Source organism: Colobus angolensis, unplaced genomic scaffold, assembly GCF_000951035.1.
Source record: "Colobus angolensis palliatus isolate OR3802 unplaced genomic scaffold, Cang.pa_1.0 Scaffold253, whole genome shotgun sequence".
Lineage (NCBI taxonomy): Eukaryota > Metazoa > Chordata > Mammalia > Primates > Cercopithecidae > Colobus > Colobus angolensis.
Genome location: NW_012115744.1, coordinates 1,418,631 through 1,441,236, shown reverse-complemented (window position 1 = coordinate 1,441,236; position 22,606 = coordinate 1,418,631).

The following is a 22,606-nucleotide window of genomic DNA, read 5'->3' as shown; positions in this document are numbered from 1 at the left end:
CATGGATTGGAAGACTCAATATAGTAGTCTTCAATTATCCCTGAATTGATTTATAGACTTAATATAATTTTACCAAAATCCCAGTAACATATTTTATATATATTGACCAGCTTATTCTAAAATTTATATGTAAGGGGAAAGGAACTAACTTAAAAAGTTTTTTTTCAAAGCAAGAAAACATGTAAATGTCACTCTATCTGATGCTAAGACTTACTGTATGGCTACAGTAATCAAGACAGTGTAGTGTTGCAGAGGTATAAACACATAGATCAGTGGACAGAATAAAGAACCCAGAAATATGCTCACAAATACACCCGACCGAATTTTTAGAAAAAAGCAAGAAACTAAGTAGAGAGAAAAATAGCCTTTTCAACAATGGCACTGGAACATTTAGACAGCCATAACCAAAAAAAAAAAAAAAAAATTACTTTGATTTAAACCTTATACTTATTGTAAAATTAACTCAAATGGATCATATTTTTAAATATAAAATGTCAGAAGCTTCAAGATAGCTGAGTAGAAACACCTGACACTCACCTCCTCCACAAAGAAGAACAAAAATAGCGAGTAGATAATCACACTTCAAATGGATCATCAAATAGAGAATACTGGAATTCAACATAGAAGTGACAGGAAACACCTAAAGCAAGGAAGTAAATGGAAACAAGGCAGCCTGCTCAGCCAGGATCATCTGGGAGCCCAGAGAGGTTCCCCAGTGTGGGAAAAGGGTAAATGAGAGACTCCCAATTGTCCACATTCCACCACAGACTCCTCCAATCCTAGCCATGGGAAAGGCCCTTGACCTTTGTGGGTCCTGAAACTGATGTAGAGAGCTGCCTAGAGACTGTGTGGTTGATGTTGCTCCACAGAGGGAGCTCACACCAGGTCCCATACTCCCCCTGAGTCCTAAGCAGCTACAGTGCAGGACTATTTTGGAAGCCCAGCCTCCATCGTACTGCATCTGGCCCTGGGGCCAAAACCCTCTGCATCTCCACATCCCTGGAACTCCATTGACATCCCCCACCTGCAGCCACCATTGCTGCTGTTTGATGCCACTGGGGTGGAAGAGCATGCCACTAGCAGCAATCCCACTACCTCCAGCACTGGGGCCACAGTGCATTTACACATGCCCTGACAATAGACTTTCCTGCCTGCATCTGCCACCACTACTGCCTGCTGCCTCCAGGTGCTAAAGCGCACCTCACTGACAGCAACACTGCCACCCACAGCCACAGAGCCACTACACGTTTACAAACACCCTGAGGACAGCACCCCTCCCACAGCTGTCACTGCAGGCTGCTACTACTGGGACCAAAGCACAAGCCACTGGCAGCAATCCCATAATCCTTTGGTATGGTGCCACTGTACATTTACAAGCACGCTGAGGACAGGCTATCCCACCCACAGCCACCACCTGGAGCAGAAGTGTGAGCTCCCCAGCTACCTGCCCATAGCTGCTGACACTGAAAGCAACCCTGCCCTCACCAGGAGTAGGACTGCAGTGCAGCCACTGCCATCCCCATCTGAGCACCTTGCCAGAAGCCTACGGATCACCATACCCCTACCACGACAGTCAGCAACCATATGCACCACTGGGGGTCATGATGGCAGGCCTGCCCAGCCTGGCCCCACTCACCTCCACAATGCCCAAGCACACCATCTGGGTGCCTCGGGGTCATCCTGCCCTGTTAGCACCTGAGCACTTTTCCCAGAAGCCTGAAGACAGGCTCACACAGGCTATAACTAACACCAGAGCTGGCAGTTACCTACGTGTGCCACCTTCAGGCCAAAGCACTGATCTACCCAACCCATTGTAACCACCACCACCATCAGTGCAAACCACTTGGGAGCCACAGGGTTGTCCCACTACTGCTATTGCCATTGCTCACATCACACCTGCTGCTCAGAAACCTGAACACTCTCCCATCTGTCAAGTCCACTGCTGTGAATGCCAACACCCAAGAAAGATGCCTGGACCCATTAAAACTGGTTCCAGTCTGCATCACTTTGGAAACCAAAGATGTTCATACTAAGCCCACCATTGCCCCCATTGGCACCTGAGCACAGGCGCAATCCCCATCCCTGTCCCCAGCAAAACTTCACCACAGCCTCCGCTAACAACTACACTCTGAGCCACTGAGAAAATCATAAATGCCACTGATGCAGTTGAAAGCCAAATAAATTATATGGAGAATACACCATGACACACACCCAGAATCAAAGCCAAAGTGCCCTACTCAACAAACATCACAGATACGTCTTCAGGAAAAAAGTCCTCCCTTATGAAAGCAAATCCAAAAAAATTTTGGAAGAAGTAACTATTACACCAGATGCACAAACATCAGTGTAAGAAAACAAGAAACATGAAAAAGTAAGAAAGTATGATACCTCTAAGAGAACACAATAGTTCTCCAGCAATAGGTTCTAATGAAAAAAAAAGTTTATAAAATCCCAGAAAAAGAACTCAAATTAGTAATATTAAGGAAGCTTTGTGGAACACAAAAGAACACAGGTAAACAATATTAAAAAATCAGAAAAATAATTCAGGATATCAATGAAAAAATTATCAAAGAGATAGATATCAAAAAAGAACCACGCAGAAATCCTAGAGAAGAATTCATTGAATAAAATAAAAATTACATTTGAAAGTTTTAGGCCAGGTTCAGTGGCTCACACCTGCAATCCCAGCACTTTGGGAGGCCAAGGGAGGTGGATCACCTGAGATCAGTTCGAGACCAGCCTGACTAACATGGCAAAACCCCATCTCTACTAAAAATACAAAAATTAGCCAGACATGGTGGCACGCACCTATAATCCCAGTTACTTGGGAACTCAGGAGGCTGAGGCAGGAGAATCGCTTGAACCTGGGAGGCGGAGGTTGCAGTGAGCCAAGATCAAGCCATTGCACTCCAACGTGGGCGACAAGAGCAAAATACTGTCTTAAAAAAAAAAAGTTTCGACAATAGACTAGATCAAGCAGAAGAATTTCAGAACTTGAAGAAAGGTCTATTGAAGTTACCTACTTGGACAAAAAAAGTAAAGAAAAATAAATTTTAAAACCAAAAAGCAAAGCCTACATGACATTTGAGACATCATAAAGTGACAAAATATTCAAATTTTTGGTGTCCTAGAAGACAAAGAGATCAAAGGGCTAGAAAGTCTATTTAATGAAATAATAGCTAAAAACTTCCCAAGTGTAGCAAGAGATTTAAACATCCATATACAGAAAGCTAAGAGATTCCTAAATAGATACAATTGAAAAAGATCTTCTCCATGGCACATTAGAATCAAACTGTCAAATGACAAAGAGAGAATTCTAAAAACAGCAAAAGTAAGGCATCTAGGCACTTATAAAAGAATGCCCATGAGACTAACAGCAGATTTCTCAGCAGAAACTTTACAAGGCAGGAGAGAATTAGATGATATATTCAAAGTGCTGGGAGGAAAAAACTTCCAGCTGAGGGCACCAAACTCAGCAGAGTTATCTTTCATAAATGAAAGTGAAATAAAGTCTTTCCCAGACAAGCAAAAGCTCAGGAAAGTCACCACTAGACCAGCTCTACAAGAAATGCTTAGAGGAGACCTCCACCTGGAAATGAAAGAATGATATCTACCATCAAGAAAACACATAAAAGTATAAAATCTGCTGGTAGAGCAAACACACAAATAAGAAAGAGAAAGGCCTTAATGTTACCACTGCAGAAAACCATCAAACCACAATGATAAACAATAAGAGAGAAAAAAACAAAGCATATACAAAAAAATAATTAATAAAGTGATAGGAATAAGACATCATATATCAATAATATCCCTGAATGTAAACACATCAAATTTTCTACTTAAAAGATATGGACTGGCTGAATGGATGAAAAAAACATAACCCAACTATATGCTGCCTATAAGAAACTCAATTCACCTATAATGACACATATAGAGTAAAAGGAAAAGAGATAGAAAAATACATTTCGTGCAAACAAACAGAAAAGTGAGCAGGAGTAGCTACACTTATATCAGATAAAACAGACCTTAAGTCAAAAACAATAAAAAGAGACAAAGAAGGTCATTATATAATGATAAAAGGATCACTTCAGCAAGAGGATACAACAATTCTAAACATCTATGCACCCAACACTGGAGCACCCAGATATATAAAGCAAATATTATTAGATCTAAAGAGAGAGACTCCAACACAAAAATAGGCATGTCAACAACCCCACTCTCAGTCTTGGAGAGATCTTTTAGACAGAACAAAGAAACATTGGATTTAAACTACACCAAAAGGACCTAACAAACATTTACAGAAAATTCGCCCAATAGCTACAGAATACACATTCTTCTCATCAGCATATGGAACATTCTCCAGAATAGACTATATGTTAAGACACAAAACAATTCCCAACAAATTTTTGAAAGTCAAAATTATATCAAGTATCTTCTCAGGTAAGCAACATACTCCTGAATGATGATTGGGTCAAGGAAGAAATTTTTAAAATTTCTTGAAACAAGTGAAAATCAAAACATAACATATAAAACCTATGGAATACAGCAAAAGTGGTGCTAAGAGGAAGGTTTATAGCAATAAATGCCTACATCAAAATAATAGACAAATTTCAAATAATCTAATGATGCACCTCAAGGTATGAGAAAAGCAAAAACAAAACAAACCCAAAATTAGTAAAAGGAAAGAAATAATAAAGATCAGAGCTGAACTAAATGAAATAGACTTATAAAAACAAAGAATCAATGAAATGAAAAGGTTTTTTTAAAGATAAACAAAATTGGTAAACTCCTAGCTAGACCAACAAAGAAAGAAAGAAAGAAAGATGACTTCCATTCTTTACACCCACTTAACACCATGTGGAAGCCACCAAAGCTTATAGTTTGCACCCTCTAGAGCAGCAACACAAGCTATACTTGGGCCACTTTGACCAAAGGCTAGAGCTGAAGTGGCTGGAATGCAGGGAGCAGTGTCCTGAGGGTAAGCAGGACAGCAGTATCCTGGACCTGGCCCCTGAAACCATTCTTTCCTTCTGGGCCTCTAGGCCTGTGATAGGAGGGGAGGTCCTGAAGTCTTCTGAAATGCCTTCAAGGCTTTTTTTCTATTGTCTTGAATATTAGCACTTGGCTCCCTTTTAATGAGCCTGCTTGGATACTTTCTCTACCACAGGGCCAGGCTGCAAATTTTTCAAATTTTTACATTCAAATTTTTACATTCACTTCTTTGCTCCCATGTCTGGTTGTAGGCAGTTAGAAGCAACCACACCACATCTTGAATGTTTTGCTGCTTAGAAATTTCTTCCACCAGATACTCTAGGTCATTACTCTTAACTTCAAGCTTCCACAGATCCCTAGGGCTTGGACACAACGCAGCCAAGTTCTTTGCTAGGGCATAAAATAGGTGATCTTTACTCTAGTTTCCAATAACTTCCTCATTTCCATCTGAGACCTCATCAGCCTGACCTTCACTGTCCATATTTCTGTGATTTTGGTCACAACCATTTAACCAGTCTTCAAGAACTTCCAAATTTTCACTCATCTTTCTATCTTCTTCTGAGTCCTCCATACTCTTCCAGTCTCTGCCTGTTACCCAGTTCCAAAGCTGCTTCTGCACCTTCAGGTATCTTTATAGCAATGCCCCAATTATCAGTACCCGTTCTCTGTGTTAGTCCATGTGTGCTGCTCTAAAGCAGGGGTCTCCAGCCCAGTACTGGTCCATGGCCTATTAGGAATCAGGCTGCACACCAGGAGGTGAACAGCAGGTAAGTGAGCATTACTGATTGAGTTCCACCTCCTGTCATATCAGGGGCAGCATTAGATTCTCTAAGGAGCACAAACCCTATTGTTAACTGCACAGGCGAGGGATTGAGGTCACATGTTCCTTATGAAAATCTAATGTCCCCCCACCCCAAGTCCATGGAAAACTTGTTTTCCATGAGACCAAGCCCTGGTTCCAAAAAGGTTAGGGACCACTGCTCTAAAGGCATACCAGAGGCTGGGCAATTTATAAGGAAAAAAACTATTTTGACTCATGGCTCTGCAGGCTGTAAAGCATGCTGCCAACATGTGCTCTTTAGTGATGCCCCAGGAAATTCACAATCATGCCAGAAGGTGATGAGGAACCAGTAACACAAAGCAAAATGGAGCAAGAGAGAAAGAAGGGGGAGATTCTGGACTCTTTTAAACAACCGAATCTCACATGAACTACTTGAGCAAGAGCTCACTTATCACCAAGGGGATAGTACTAAGCCATTCACAAGAGATTGACTCCCGTGATTCAGTCACCTCCCACTATGCCCCACCTCCAACATTGGGAGTCACATTTCAACATGAGATTTGGAAAGGACAAACATCCAAACCATATCAGATGTATCCATTGGGAAAAACTGGGTAACAGGTGCACACAACCTCTCTTTCCCATTTTTGCAACTTCCTGGTAACCTATAATTATTTCAAAATAAAAAGTTACAAAACAACTTTTTAGGCATTTCAAATATAAGAATATTTTAGTGAAAACTGGTTCCAAATTCTTAAAGTTAGTGTTAGTATCTTTCTTATTACTCTGAATGCGACAAATATAATCTTACATTCTCATCATCTTTTCTTAGAAACTAAACAGATTCATGTGTCCAAAATAAGTCAATTTTAACTAAACCTAGTTTACTTTACATAAATCCCTCAATATTTCCTTGAACTATCTATGTTTTAGTCTTGCAGTAGAATTCTGAAGCAATCCCACTGTGCCCATCCCTGCTCCACCCACATAACTAGAGCCCAAAGTACCATGCTAGTGCCGTGATCCAGTGGGAACATGACCCAGGCTGAGCTCTTCTTTCTCCGTAAATGTTGGCTCCAATACAGAGAAGTGTCTCTCCATGTGACTGAACATACTGCGGGCAGCTTGCTCCTTCCAAGCAGCTGTTCTAGAGAGAGAGAGAGACGGGAAGACTGGTGGCAGAGACGCAATGTAGAGAGAGCATCTTTTTGGAAGTCCCTCAGTTCCTTTTGGTGCACATGACCGCACTTAAAGGAAAAGACTCTCAGGGGTACCTCTTCAGCCAATCCTTAGGCTGTGTAGGATGTCTGCAAAAGCAGGATGTTAATACTGGTTATCTCTTGGAGATGGGATTATGATTGACATGTTTATTTTTTTCAACTTTTCTTTATTTCCCAATTTTCAAGCATTGTAAAAATTGACATACATACCTTTAGGTTTTCAATGTGTTCATTTTGGTGTTTCAGCTCCTGCAATAAATGCTACCATGAAAGGCAAATATTGGGCAGACTTGTATCTGGGAACAGTTTCTCTGTCGTTCAACCAGGAATACTCACTCCCTGTCTGCCTCATTTCCAAGGAAATTTATTATGGATTAGTCAAATTCAATGAAATATTTGGGGCTTTGTTTTCTCTACAACATTTTTCAAACCTTAACGTGCCTAAAGATCACGTGATGATACTCTCACACCTGATTCTAATCCAGGGAGTCTGGAACAGGGCTTAAGATTCTGCATTTCTAACAGGCTCCCAGTCCTACACGTTACAGAGCAGGGCTCACTGAACATGCCAAGCAGCCTAGGTGAATGTCCACCCTGTCCTTTTGGATGTGCTTTTCTTGTGAAGTCAGCACTGGGGTCTTCCACTACGAAGCGTTCCACATCCTGCTGACTCACAACTACCTGTTACCTCCACACAGATACCAAATACCCTAGGAAGAGGTCCAATCTCCCCCATAATTTTATCCCCTCACCTGCTCACCTACAGCCAACTCCACTCTGGACATCGGGGTGCCCTGTCTTACTCTGGTTGCCTTCTTTTTAAAAAAATTAAGGTAAAATTTACCTAACATAAAATTAGCCAATTTAAAGTGTACAAACCAGTGGCATTTAGTATGTTCACAATGGTGTGCAAGTATCACCTCTAGTTCCAAAACATTTCATCAGCCCCTGTATCCATTAGGCAGTCACTCTCCCTTTCTCCTCTGCTCCCCAGCCCCTGGCAACCTCTACTATGCTTTCTGTCTCTACGGCTTTACCTATCTAGGTATTTAATGTAAATAGAATCATACAATATGTAACCTGTGATGTCTAAGTCTTTCAATGAGCATTATATTTTCGTCTCTTTTTTTCTACAAACATCATATATTCTCATTTCTCTGTGAGATCTAAACATCAAAACAATTGAACTCATGGAGATAGAGAATAGAAGGATGGTTACCAGAGGTTACCAGAAGGATGGTAGTGAGGGCCAGGGTTAATAGGTACAAAAAAAGTATTGAGAAAGAATGAATAAAACCTAGTATTTGATATCACAACAGGGGTATGATAGTCAATAATAATGTAATTATACATTTTTAAATAATTAAGAGTGTAATTGGATTGTTTGTAACACCAAGGATAAACACTTGAGGGGATGGATACCCAATTTTCCATAATGTGATTATTACACATTGCACACCTGTACCAAAACATCTCATATATCCTACAAATATACACCTACTATGTACCCATAAAAATTAAAAGTTAAAAAAAAAGTTTTACCACATTCATTACATTTGTAAGACATCTGTTGAATATCAATACTCTGGTAATAATTTTGAGGACTGGTGAAAGGCTTTCCCACATTTGTTACATTTGTAAATATTCTCTGAAAAATGAGTACTCAGATGTTTACTAACATGTGAGCCATTGTTAAAGTTTTCCCAGTTTTCACTACAAAAAAATATATTTCAAAAATTAATGTCGATTCTTAAAAAAAAAAAATAGGGTTCTGTAGAAGTTGCAGACATAGATTGAGGTTTATTCTGAGATATTTTATGTTCTTAGTCTCCTTTGGCACTTAAATTATTGTTAAGAGTAGTTATCATACATTGGTTATATGCATTATAACATTCTTTTTGCCCTTCACAGTTACCCATACTTTCCCGGTTTTTCTTAAGGGTAAATTCTCAAGGCCACAGCTCCCATATCTTCCCAGTATCACTTTTTGGAAGGAATCTTCTATGCCTTGCTCTGATGAACGACCTTCGTTGTAATAAGAATACATAGCTGGGGCTTTAGCTACTATTTCCTGCCTCTTCACATTCCAGGGCTCTTTCCTTTGCTCCCGATAGGTGATCAGGTTCAGCTTGGAGAACCAGACAAAAAGGGAGACCAGGTTTCTGTAGTTCTAACATCACATTCCTACACAATTTCCACTGAGCAGGGTCCAGTCATTCTCACCTAGAACTCACCTAGAGAGAATTCTTTGGTCACATTCCTGAATGTCAACAGTCCCATTTCCCAGCTTCCAGGGTGTTCTGTCGTCTTATTTATGGATCTCCCAGTACCTGTAGGTCACAAGGGGACAGAGGCTGTGGCAGAGCCATCTGATGACTCCCAAAGCCAAGGAGACACTTGGAAGATGACACCCCAAGCTAGGGAGGTGGTCCAATGAGCATTTTATTATCAAGATTCATCCATGTTGTAGTATGTATCAATACTTTATTCTTTTCATGACTTAATAATAGTTCGTTGTATGGGTATGCCATATTTTGTTTACCCATTCTCAGCTGATAGACATTTGGATTGTTCCTATTTTTTGGCTTTTGGAAATAGTGCTGCTATGAACATTTATGTGCAAGCTTTTGAATATCTGTTTTCAGTTCTTTTGAGTATATACCTAGAAGTGGAATTACTGGTCATATGGTAATTCTATGTTTAACTTTTTGGGAAATTCCCAAACAGTTTTCTACAGTAGCGGAGCCATTTTACATTCCCACCCACAATGTACAAGTGTTTCAGTTTTTCCTATCCTTGCAAAAACTTATTTTCCATTTTCTAATTAGCTATCCTAGTGGGTATGAAGTGGTATCACATTGTGGTTTTGATTTGTGTTTCCCGAATGAAGAATGATTTTGGGCATCTTTTCATGCTCTTGTCACATATCTTCTTTAGAGAAATGTCTACTCAATTACTTTGCCCATTTTTTAATTGGATTGTTTGTCTTTTGATTGTTGAGTTGCACAAGTTCTTGGTATATTGTAGATACTAGACCCTTATCAAATATATGCCTTGCAAATATTTCTTACATTCTGTAGGTTGTATTTTCATTTTCTTGATAGTCTTCTTTGGTTCACAAAAGTTTTTAATTTTGATGAAGTCTAGTTTGTCCGTTTTCTCTTTGTTTCTGTTCTTTTAATGTTATATCTAAGAATCCATTGCCAAATACAAGGTCATGAAAGTTTATCTTTATGTCTTCTTTGAAGAGCTTTATAGTTTTGCTCTTACATTTAGCCATTTGATCTATTTTGAATTCATTTTGATATATGGTATAAGGTAGAGATTCCACTTCCTTGTTTTGCATGTGAATATTCAGTTCTCTCAGCACCACTTGTTGAAGAGAAAATTCTTTCCCCATTGAATGGTCTTGGCACTGAGTTCAAAATCAGTTGACCATGAAAGTACGGGGTTTATTTCTGGACTCTTGATTCTATTCCATTGATCTATATGTCTATCCTTATGCCAGCACCACACTGTGTTGACAACTATTGCTTATTTTTAGCCTTATTGAGGTATAAGTGATAAATAGGAATTGTGTATTTTTAAAATATATAATTAGATATTTTGATAAATGTATGTATTGTAAAATTATCATCACGATCAGGCTAATTAACATATCTATTACCTCACAGAGTTACCATTTTCTTTCTTTTTTATGTGTGATGATAACACAAGATCTATAATTTTAGCAAATTTCAAATATACAATACAGTATTGTTAACTGTATTCACCATGCTGTACATTAGATCTCCAGAACAAATTCATCTTGCATAACGGAAATTTTGTACTCTTTGACCAACATCTGCTCATTTCCTTCTCACTTTCACCCCCAACCCCAGCAACCACCATTCTAGTCTCTGCTTCTATGAGTTTGGCTATTTTAGTATCCATTTGAGTGATGCAACATTTCTTTTTCTGTGTCTGGCTTATTTCACTTAACATAATGTCCTCCAGGCTCATCCAAGTTATTGCAAATGGCAGTATTTCCATCTTTTTTAAGGCTGAATAATATCCTATTGTGTGCACACACACACATGCATACACCACACACACACAGACACACTCACATGCATACACACCACACACACAGAGACAGACACACACGCACACCACAATTTTTTTTTATCCATTCAGCCATTAGGTTGTTTCCATATCTTGGCTACTGTGAATAATGCCACAGTGAACATGGGAGTGCATATATCTCTTTGATATCCAGATTTCATTTCCTTTGGATATATACTCAGAAATGCTAAATCATATGGTAGTTCTACTTTTAATCTTTTGCAGAATCTTCATTTTCTCCACATTGTCAACAAGACTTGTTATCTTTGGTCTTTTTGATAGCAGCCATTCTAATAGGCATAAAGTGATATCTCACTGTGGTTTTGATTTGTATTTCCCTCATAAGTAGCAATGCTGAGCACCTCTTTCTGTATCTGTTGGCCATTTGTATGTCCTCTTTTGAAAATTTTCTGTTCAGGTCCTTTGCCAATTTTTAATTGGATAATTTGGGGGTTTTTGTTTGTTTGGTTGGTTGGTTTTGCTATTGACTTGTATGTGTTTCTTATATATTTTGGATATTAACACTTAACATATGTATAGCTTACGAATATTTTCTCCCGTTCTGTAGGTTGCTTTTTCACTCTGTTGATTGTTTCTTTTGCTGGATAGAAGCTTTTTAGTTTGATGCAATCCTCTTGTCTATTTTTGCTTTTGTTGCCTGTGCAAAAAAAAAAAATCATTGCCAAGACCAATACTGTGGAGATTTTCCCTTATGTCTTCTTCTGGTAGTTTTATAGTTTTAGGTCTTACATTTAAGCCTTTAATGTATTTTGAATTGGTTTTTATATGGGGTGAGATAAAGACCCAATTTATTTCTTTTGCATGTGGGTATCCAGTTTTCCAGCATCAGTCACTGAAGATATTATCCTTTTACCCATTGCGTGCTTTTGGTATCCTTGTTAAAGATCTGCTGATTTTAAATATTTAGATTTATTTCTATGCTCTCTATTCTATTCCATTGATTTTTATCTCTGTATTTATACCACTATCATACTTTTTTGATTAGTATAGCTTTGTAATGTATTTTAAAATTGAGAAGTTTAAGTGCCTCCAGCTTTGTTCTTGATTGCTTTGGATATTTGGGATCTTTTGTGGTCCCATATGAATTTGGGGACTTTTTCTATTTTTATAAAGAATGATATTGAGACATTGAAATGATTTCATTGAATCTATAGATCACTTTGGTAGTATGGACATTTTAACAATATTCTCCTGATCCATGAACACGGGTGGAACACGGGATGTCTTTTCATTTATCTGTGTTGTCCCTATTTCATTTATTAATGGTGTATAGTTTTGAACTTTTTTTTTTTTTTTTGAGGTGGAGTCTTGCTCTGTCGCCCAGGCTGGAGTGCAGTGGCACGATCTCGGCTCATTGCAAGCTCCACCTCCCGGGTTCACGCCATTCTCCTGCCTCAGCCTCCTGAGTAGCTGGGACTACAGGCACCCACTACCATGCCCGGATTTTTTTTGTATTTTTAGTAGAGATGGAGTTTCCCCGTGTTAGCCAGGATTGTCTCGATCTCCTGACCTTGTGATCCACCTGCCTCAGCCTCCCAAAATGCTGGGATTACAGCCGTGAGCCACCGCACCTGGCCTTGAACTTATTTTTGTGTGTTAAGCTTGTATCCTGCAACTTGCCTGAATTTTGTTCTAACAGTTTTGAACTTTTTTGGGATGTCTTCAGGTTTATCTACATATAAGATTGTCTCATCTGCAAGTAGAATTAAGTTCACCTCCTTCTTTCCTATTGGATGCCTTCTATTTTCTTTGTCTTACCTAAGTGTCTGGCTAGAAGTTCCAGTATAATGTGAAACAGAAGTGGTGAAAGCAGGCACCATGGTCTTAGGGGAAAAGCTTTCAGTCTTTCACAATTAAGTATAAAGTATAAAGTTAGCTGTGTTTTTATAAATGGCTTTTATTGTTTTGAAAGAGTTTCCTTTTATTCCTACTATGTTGGGTGTTATTATTATGAAAGCATTTGAGATTTTGTCCGATGCTTTTTCGCCCTCAGTTGAGATGATCACATGGGGTTTTATCTGTCCTTCTAATATTATGTTGATTGATTTTTAAGTATTGAATCTTCCTTTTCATTTCTGGAATATATCTAAATTGGTCATGATGTATAATATAATCCTCTTAATATGCTGCTAGATTTAGTTTGTTGGTTTTTGTTCAGGATTTTTGCATCTATATTTATAGGAATAAGGGTCTATAATTTTTTATGATGTCTTCATCTGGCTTTGATATCTGACTCATAGAATAAGCTAGTAAATATTCCTTCTGCTTCCATTTTTTGGGAGAGCTCAAGAAAGGTTTCTGTTAGAGGTTCTTAAGAGGATCGTTAGAATTCACCAAGGGAGCCATCAGATCTAGGGCTTTCCTTTGTTGGGAGGTTTGTGATTGAATCTCTTTACTTTCATAGTTCTGTTCAAGTTTTCTATTTGTTTTTGAATGAGTTTTAATGATTTGTGTGTCTCTAGAAATTTGTTTCATGTAGATTATCTAATTTGTTGATGTATAACTATTCATAGTATTCTCATAATCCTTTTTATTTCTGTAAGATCTGTAGCCTCCATTTTCATTTCTGATTTTCCTAATTTGAGTCTTCTCCCTTTTTTGTTCATGGTCAAACTAGCCAAAGTTTTGCCAGCTCTGCAGATTAAAAACCAACTTTTGGGTTTGTTGAATCTCTCAATTGTTTTCTATTCTCCATTTTGTTTACCTCTGTTCCAATATTTACTATTTCCCTTCTTCTCCTAACTTTTGATTTAGCTGGGTTTTCTTTTTCTAGCACCTTAAGATGTAAAGTTAGATTATTGCTTTGGGATCTTGTTAAATGTAAGCATTTTACACTTACATATTGCCTCTGAGCACTGCTTTTGCTGTATCCTATAGGTTTGGTATCTTGAGAAAATATCTCAAGAAATATTCTAATTTCACTTGCAATTTCTATAATTCATTCATCATTTATGTTATTTAATTTCCACACGTTTGGCCAGGTCCGGTGGCTCACACCTGTAATCCCAGCACTTTGGGAGGCTGAGGTGAGTGGATCACTTGAAGTGAAGAGTTTGAGACCAGCCTGGCCAACATGGCAAAATCCCATCTCTACCAAAAATACAAAAATTACCCAGGTGTGGTGGCGCACACCTGTAATCCCAGCTATTCAGGAGGCTGAAGCAGAAGGATCACTTGAACTCTGGAGGTGGAGGTTGCAGTGAGCTGAGATAGCACCACTACACTTCAGCCTGGGCTTTAGAGTAGGAATCTGTCTCAAAATTCCATTTTGCAATTTTTCTTTCATCATTCTTTCCCGGTTTTGTTTCATTGTGGTTGGAAAAATCACTCATATGATGTCAATATCCTTAAATTTATTGAGACTTGGTTTGTGGCCTAACATATGTTCTTTTCTGGAAAATGTTCCATGTGCACTTGATAAAAATATGTATTTTGTTGTTTTGGGGTATTCTATATATTTTTATAAGGCCCAGTTGGTTTATAATGTGATCCAACTCATTTTTTAATTGGTAAATTATTTACTTCTATCTAGTTGTTCAATATATTAATGATAGTGGGTTATTGAAGTTATCAGCTATTATCATGTAACTATCTATTACTCAATCCAATTCAAGCACTTTTTGCCTTAAATGTTTAGGGGTTCTATTATTAGGTATGTATGTTAGTATATCTTCTTGATGAACTGACTTTTTAATCAATGTATAATTTCCTTCTTTGTGTTTTATAACAATTTGTGTCTTAAAGTCTATTTTGTCTGATATTAGCACAGTCATCTCTGCTCTGTTTTGGTTACTATTTGCATGAAATATCACTGTCCATCCTTTCACTTGAAATCTGTCTTTGGATCTAAAGTGAGTCTCTAGTAGATAGCACATAGATGCATCATGGTTTTTTAATTCATTCTGGCAGTCTCTATCATTTAATTAGAGAATTAAATCCACTTACATTTAAGGTAATTACTAGTAAGGAATAGCTTCTGACATTTTGCTAATTCCTTTCTCTATGTCTTTTAATTTTTTGAATATTTTTAGTTAGCAAATCATTCTTGTATAGATTTATGGAACACAACATGATGCTTTGATAAATGTAAACAATGTGGAATGATTAAATCAGCTAAAATTGCCTGCATATCATTTTTCAAATAGTACACTGGAAAAAATTAACTAATGTCAAAAGAAGGCAATGATAGATGAATTAAGGAACAACCAATATATAAGACAGGCTAAAGCCCACAACCACAATTCTTTCAGGATAGGGTCTGTATTGCTCCCTCTGGCCTTGCTAACCTGCACCACAGGAGTGTGGGCTGCTATCTTCATGACCTCTGCCAGTCTGGGACATGGAGGACTGTAGGCAGCAATTTGAAATGCAGCTGGCTGCTTTTTTTTTTTTTTTTTTTTTTTGACAAAGTCTCACTCTGTCATCCAGGCTAGAGTGCAGTGACTCACTTATAGCTCACTGTAACCTTAAACTCCTGGGCTCGTGATCCTCCTGCCTCAGCCTCCTGAGTAGCTAGGGCTACAGATGCATGCCACCACACCCAGTTAATGTTTTAAAAAAACATTTGTAGAGCCGGGGTCTCCCTTTGTTGCCTAGACTAGTCTTACACTTCTGGCTTCAAGCAATCCTCCCACTTCTGCCTCCCAAAGTTCTGGGATTACAGGTGTGAGCTGCCACACCCAGACACTGCTTCTTTCTTTACCAAGCCTTCCACTGATTTTTTCACTAGATTCCAGAGTTCTGCCAAAATTGTTTCTGACATTCTGTCTAGCTCATTAGTTGATTTTCTGGAGGGACAGAGACCTGAAGTCCCTAACTTTGCCATTTCCTGTGACATCCTCTGCTCTCTTTTTTGTATTGCTTTTTCTCTCTGGCCCATGCAGTCCCAGAGCTGGCTGCTTCTTCCAGTAGAGGAATGAGATGTGGAGGTCCGAGTCTCCTGTGTGTGCTTAAAGGAAAGGAGTGGAGATTGTCCTGGGTCATAGTACCAGGCTGCGTTCCAACCTGGAGAATAGGAGACCAACTCACTAAAAAACTGCATTAGTTTAGTACAAAACCCCAGGAAGCAACAAAGAGATTCTTCTTTTTTTTTTTGCTGACTGTGCATATCTCCCCTGGCAACCTCCTGGAAGGTGGAAGTTGGCTGAAGACAAACTTGGCTGATTCTACTCCCAGCTACCATCTTAATACCTTGGGGGTATGAAAATGACCCTTTCCCTGGCACAGGACTCTACAGTTTACCTCAGTGTCCCTGATCTTCTTTAACTTTCACAATGGTACTGGGATGTCACACAGTACAGCAGAGGAAACTTAAGCTCAGGGAGCACCACAAACTTTCTCAAGGCTCTGACAGGTGAATTATAGGGCCAGGGCACTACCCCAGGCAGCCCTCAGCTCCTCCCATTGTCCTTGAGCCCCACTGCACGCTCCCATAAAACCCCAGCTTTCTCTCTGGAAACCCTGGAAGACTCTGCCGCTCCCACCAGCAATGTGTAATACCTCATCAACAGAACAGCTAAGAGATCAACCAATCAGAAGCTTAAATGCCTTTCAGGGATGTTTCCTCCTAGATAGGCATTGAGGAGACAAAGAGAAGAAAGAGGTTTGATGTGCCCAGAAACTCTGGGTTTTCTTTTCTCTCTCTCTCTCTTTTTTTTTTTTTTTTTTTTTTTGAGATGGAATCTCACTCTGTTGCCAGGCTGGAGTGCAGTGGCGCAATCTCGGCTCAATGCAACCTCTGTCTCCCAGGTTCAAGTGATTCTCCTGCCTCAGCCTCCCGAGTAGCTGGGACTACAGGTGCACACCACCATGCCCAGCTAATTTTTCTATTATTAGTAGAGACTAGATTCCACCATGTTGGCCAGGATGGTCTTGATCTCTTGACCTTGTGATCCACACGCCTTGGCCTCCCAAAGTGCTGAGATGGGTTTTCTTTTCTGTCTGTTTCATCAGTTCTCTCTCCTCCTGATTTACATCTCCCTGGCACAGTGCTGCCCAGAATGATGTACAACACCCCGCATGGAGGCTGCCCTGTACAAGACCACAGACAAGCCTGTGTACAAGACACAGGCTTCTCTTAAAGCAGCATCCCACTAGCCTAACACTTTTCTCAAACAGCAAGTCTTTTCACACTTTCTGAAGCCAAATGGTCCCCATCAAAGTCCTCAGAGTTTTCCCTCACAGATTTTATCTTGAGATATTTGTCTAGGTTGGCAAGATAATTTTAGATTTTGACTCTATTTTAAATGGTCTTTCACCACGTTATCTGCAGATTTCATGAATCCCCTTGCTATGATAAACACGCTAATCAAGACGCGGCCTAGGACAGAGCCTGGTGGCCATCAGCGACTTCCCTCTAGACCAACAGATTCACTAGATAGTGCCCAGAGGAGATGTACATGGGACATTCTAGAGACCTGAGATGCATGGAGATCAGATCAAAGCCGTACTGGGACTAGAGCAAAGCCGCCTTGATCCCACGTTTTTGGTATCCCTAGCTTTCAGGAAAGACCAGAAGAGCCTGCTCTAAAAACATTAATGAGGCTAAAAGGATTAGTAATTCAAAGCTTATTAAAGCCATATGTAGCTGCATGCATTCTAAGTCAAAATAAACTGCAATATCCTGCTGATTTCTCTTGCGTCATGTCACCGGCTTACAGCAAGGGGAGGCCATGTGGAGCTGTGCTAATTACCAGGACCATATGCTGCGGGAAAATCAGGAAGTGTTATTAAAATGCCTCTTGGACTACTGCTCAAGCTTATGAGATTCTCTTCTTCCAGGATTACAATTTGGTATTTGTTGATATTTGAGTCATGAGGCTGTCCACACAAATTTTTAGGTTTCCCTTTCACTGGGCAGTCTCCAAATACATTCCATGGGCTGAGCTCTGTGCTGTGTCTAAGCAGGGATCCCACCATCAACCACAGGCAGCTTTAGCTCCTGAAGCTCCTCCTGCAACGTGAGTTCCCCAAACAGTTAACAAATATCAAACACACTCGCTTAGTATACGCTGGTTTAACAAATATCTATGGTGCATCCACTACGTACAAAGCACTGTCCCAGGTGCAACAACCTTGGAAACAAGGTAAGTGACCACCATGCTTCTGGGAACACTTCAGTTTGTAAGTCTTCCTTACCTTCCATGTGCTTTGCCTGTACTCTGCACTCTTTCCACGAGAACATTGTTTCAGGATTAACAAAGGATTCACCTAAGACACCCCATGGAGTTTCCTCAGGAAACTTGGAATGACAGGCAAAGCCACTCTGCAGCAACACTGAACAGACTGGCCTTGCTGCCAGGAGCACTGTCACCATCGCTGGGGACACAGCCAGGCCACATGCCAGGGGGACTATCACAGACACCATTAAATGTCACCATGCGCTGTGAAATGTTACAAGGGTCTCTATTTAACTGAGACTCAGAGAAGTTAAATAGCCGAGCTCCAGGTCACCCACGTTGCCAGGGTCAGAGGGGGTATCCCAATGAGCCCATCTACACACACTTTCCCCTGCACTGCCAACGTTTTTAATAAGCTCAATTCATAAAGACCTTTGACTTTCCAACTTGAGTCACATCATGTAAAAGCACACATGATACCACCCAGCTCCAGGCTCACACACACAGGTGCAACAGAGAACGTGGCCTCTCTAAATGCCAGGAGCCTTTGATCTGGGGGTATCTCCCTCCCAGGCCCTGCACAGTGTTCCCCCAGCTTGCAGCTGATCTGGGCTTCCCCACTCAGGCCCTTCGCACCCCCGTGAGCCATGGGCTAGGAGGCTGCAGGTGCCATCTGCCCCCACTACTGGCACCACAGCGCTAGTGGTCCACGTTGCTCTCCCTGCAGTGCCTGCCCTCTGCTTGCCACTCCCTCATCTACTGTGGCTGGTCCCATCCTCCACCAGGCACTGAGTCCCTGGGCCCCCAACTCACACGGCCTCTCCCGCCCTACAGCTCCACACTTGGCTTCTCAGGGTTTCCTACCACAGCAAGTAGGAGGGTTAGTTTTGTGTCAACTTGGCTGAGCCACAGTACCCAAATATTTGGTCAAAAGCCAGTCTAGATGTTGTTGTGTGGGTGTTTTTTAAATGAGATTAACACTGAAATCAAAAGACTTTGAGTAAAGCAGTCGACCCTCCATAATGTGGTGGGCTTCATCCAATCAGCTGATGCCCTAAGAGAAAAGACTGAGGTCCCCCAGGAAGAGAAAACTCTTCCTCCAGGCTGCATTTGGTCTCAAAAGTCAAAATTGCAATATCAACCCCTCTCTGGGTCTACAGATTGCCGCCCGGCCCTGCAGATTTCACACTCGCCAACCTCCACAATCACATAAGCCAGTTCCTTAAAATAAATCTACACACACACACTCTTCCCATAGGCTCTGTTTCTCTCAAAAACCCTGACTAGTACAGCAAGAAAATGCTTAACGGACTGTTTGAACCTGAGTTCACCAGACTGTATGACGCTTGAGGGCAAGGACATCATCTTATTCTCTTCTGAAATCCTGAGGCTTAGCAAGCAAACAGACAATAAGCAGGTGTCGAGTGAATAGAAAGAGGATGAGTTCAGACTAAGAGTGCTAAGGCATGGCCTTTCCTGAGCCATTGCCAAGGCTAATCAAAGACCCTGTGCTGGAATATTCAATCTCCAGAATTATCCCTGAGTATGCAGGAATGGATTTTTCCAGCACAAAGGCCTGACACTGGCCAGTACCTCCATACCTACTACAGCCCTGGGTTATGGGAGTCCTGACCCTCCCAGCTGTTCCCCACCCTCCGCTGGGGCCAGCTTCTCCTCCTTGGAAGTAATGACCTCTCAGTCTCTCTGCACTTGCACACTTCATGTGCACAGTGTCCGCCATCCAGCCAGAGTGGGCCCACAAACTCACACACACAATTGTACAAACACACTCACACGCACTCATACAATCACACATGCACACACTCACATGCACTCATGTACTCACACTCATACACATGTACACACTCACACTCACTCCTGTGCACACACCCACTGAGACACACTGCAGTGTGCACAAACACAAGCACCATCACACACATGCGTATACATACACTTGTACCCACATGCCTGGCCCTCCTCTCTGGTTCCCACAGTAGCACCCCACTTATGGGTGCCGAGGGATGGCTCCAGGCCATCAGAGCTTGAAGCAGAAAGACCAACGCTTGCTCTGAAACCCTCCTCACTGCAGTCCTCTTCTAAGCACAGAAGCCCCTTCCAGGTACAGCTGCAGTCACTCTCTCCTGTCCCCCTCAGCACACCAGCAGTTGGGATGAACCAATCCATCTCCACACACAGGACTGCCCCAGCTTCCTACGCCCAAAAACAAAGCCCTCTCCTCCCTCTAACCACGTCTCACACCACAGTCTCCTCTAGTCTAGTTCCTTTGAGTGACTGAGAAAAGGGGTTGGAGCCCTTCCAAATACCCCAAGCCAGGCAGCTGCAGGATGCTGTCAATCAGGGCCTGAAAACAGTGTGTTAGCCACTGCAGAGGCCACAGACACAACCTCAGGGGCACTCCACAGCCTCACAGCCTACACCCTTGCCTGCAGAGCCGCGGCTCTTTCTGTTGTAATTTCTCACATTTCAATGGATCCTCACACAAGAACTGTGTTATTTAAATAGAAAGAAATTGAGATTAAATGAACTTTTAAGAAAATCGTACTATGGTATGTGCAGTTTGACCTCTGTCCTCAAACCCACCTTCTTTCTGTGCTGTCAATTCCCTTCTCATCATTGGTGCCCAAAATCTGATTAACCTGTATTTGACCTTATCGTCTGCCTAAAGCTACATGTTTCATGTTAAATCTTTCATGTACAACATTGGGAAGCAGACAGACCATCTACCATGCTTGTGACCAGCTCTGCAAATGGCCCCATTGTGGTCAGAACCAGAGCAAATGGAATAGAAGAAGGGTCATTTTTTTCCCCTGAATTCCTAAATTTAACTCCACTCAACCCTAAATCCACAAGCAAAATATATGTATATTCAACCTTCATTCTCCGGCTAGATTATCTATCCCTTGTTTTATTTCTAGGAACAGATACTCTCTTTGCTCTTGTTACCAGAAAAGGGTCCCAATCTGGACCCCAAGAGAGGGTTCTTGAGCCCTACTCAAGAAAGAATTCAGGGTGAGACCACAGAGTAAAGTGAAAGCAAGCTTATTAAGGGAGTAAAGGAATAAGGCCGGGCACAGTGGCTCAAGCCTGTAATCCCAGCACTTCGGGAGGCCTAGGCAGGCAGATCACCTGAGGTCAGGAGTTTGAGACCAGCCTGACCAACATGGTGAAACCTTGTTTCTACTAAAAACACAAAAATTAGCCAGGGGTGGTGACGCCATGCCTGTAATCCATGTAGTTACTCAGGAGAGTGAGGCAGGAGAATCACTTGTACCTGGGAGGTGGAGGTTCCAGTGAGCCAAGATCATGACATTGCACTCCAACCTGGGCAACAGAGAGAGACTCGGTCTCAAAAAAAGAAATCAAAAAGTGGGGAAAGGATATGAACAGACATTTCTCAAAAGAAGACATTCATACAGCCAACAGACACATGAAAAAATGCTCATCATCACTCGCCATCAGAGAAATGCAAATCAAAACCACAATGAGATACCATCTCACACCAGTTAGAATGGCCATCATTAAAAAATCAGGAAACAACGGGTGTTGGAGAGGATGTGGAGAAATAGGAACACTTTTACACTGTTGGTGGGATTGTAAACCAGTTCAACCATTATGGAAAACAGTATGGCGATTCCTCAAGGATCTAGAACTAGATGTACCATATGACCCAGCCATCCCACTACTGGGTATATACCCAAAGGATTATAAATTATTCTACTACAAAGACACATGCACACGTATGTTTATTGCGGCACTATTCACAATAGCAAAGACTTGGAATCAACCCAAATGTCCATCTGTGACAGACTGGATTAAGAAAATGTGGCACATATACACCATGGAATACTATGCAGCCATAAAAAAGGATGAGTTTGCGTCCTTTGTAGGGACATGGATGCAGCTGGAAACCATCATTCTTAGCAAACTATCACAAGAAGAGAAAACAAAACACCGCATGTTCTCACTCATAGGTGGGAACTGAACAATGAGATCACTTGGACTCGGGAAGGGGAACATCACACATCGGGGCCTATCATGGGGAGGGGGGAGGGGGGAGGGATTGCATTGGGGAGTTATACCTGATATAAATGATGAATTGATGGGTGCTGATGAGTTGATGGGTGCAGCACACCAACATGGCACAAGTATACATATGTAACAAACCTGCACGTTATGCACATGTACCCTAGAACTTAAAGTATAATAAAAAAAAAAAAAGAAAGTGGGAAAAAAAAGAAAGGAATGAAAGAATGGCTACTCCATAGGCAGGGCAGTGGCTGAGTATACTTATAATTATTTCTTGATTATATGATAAACAAGGTGGATTATTCATGAGTTTTCCAAGAAAG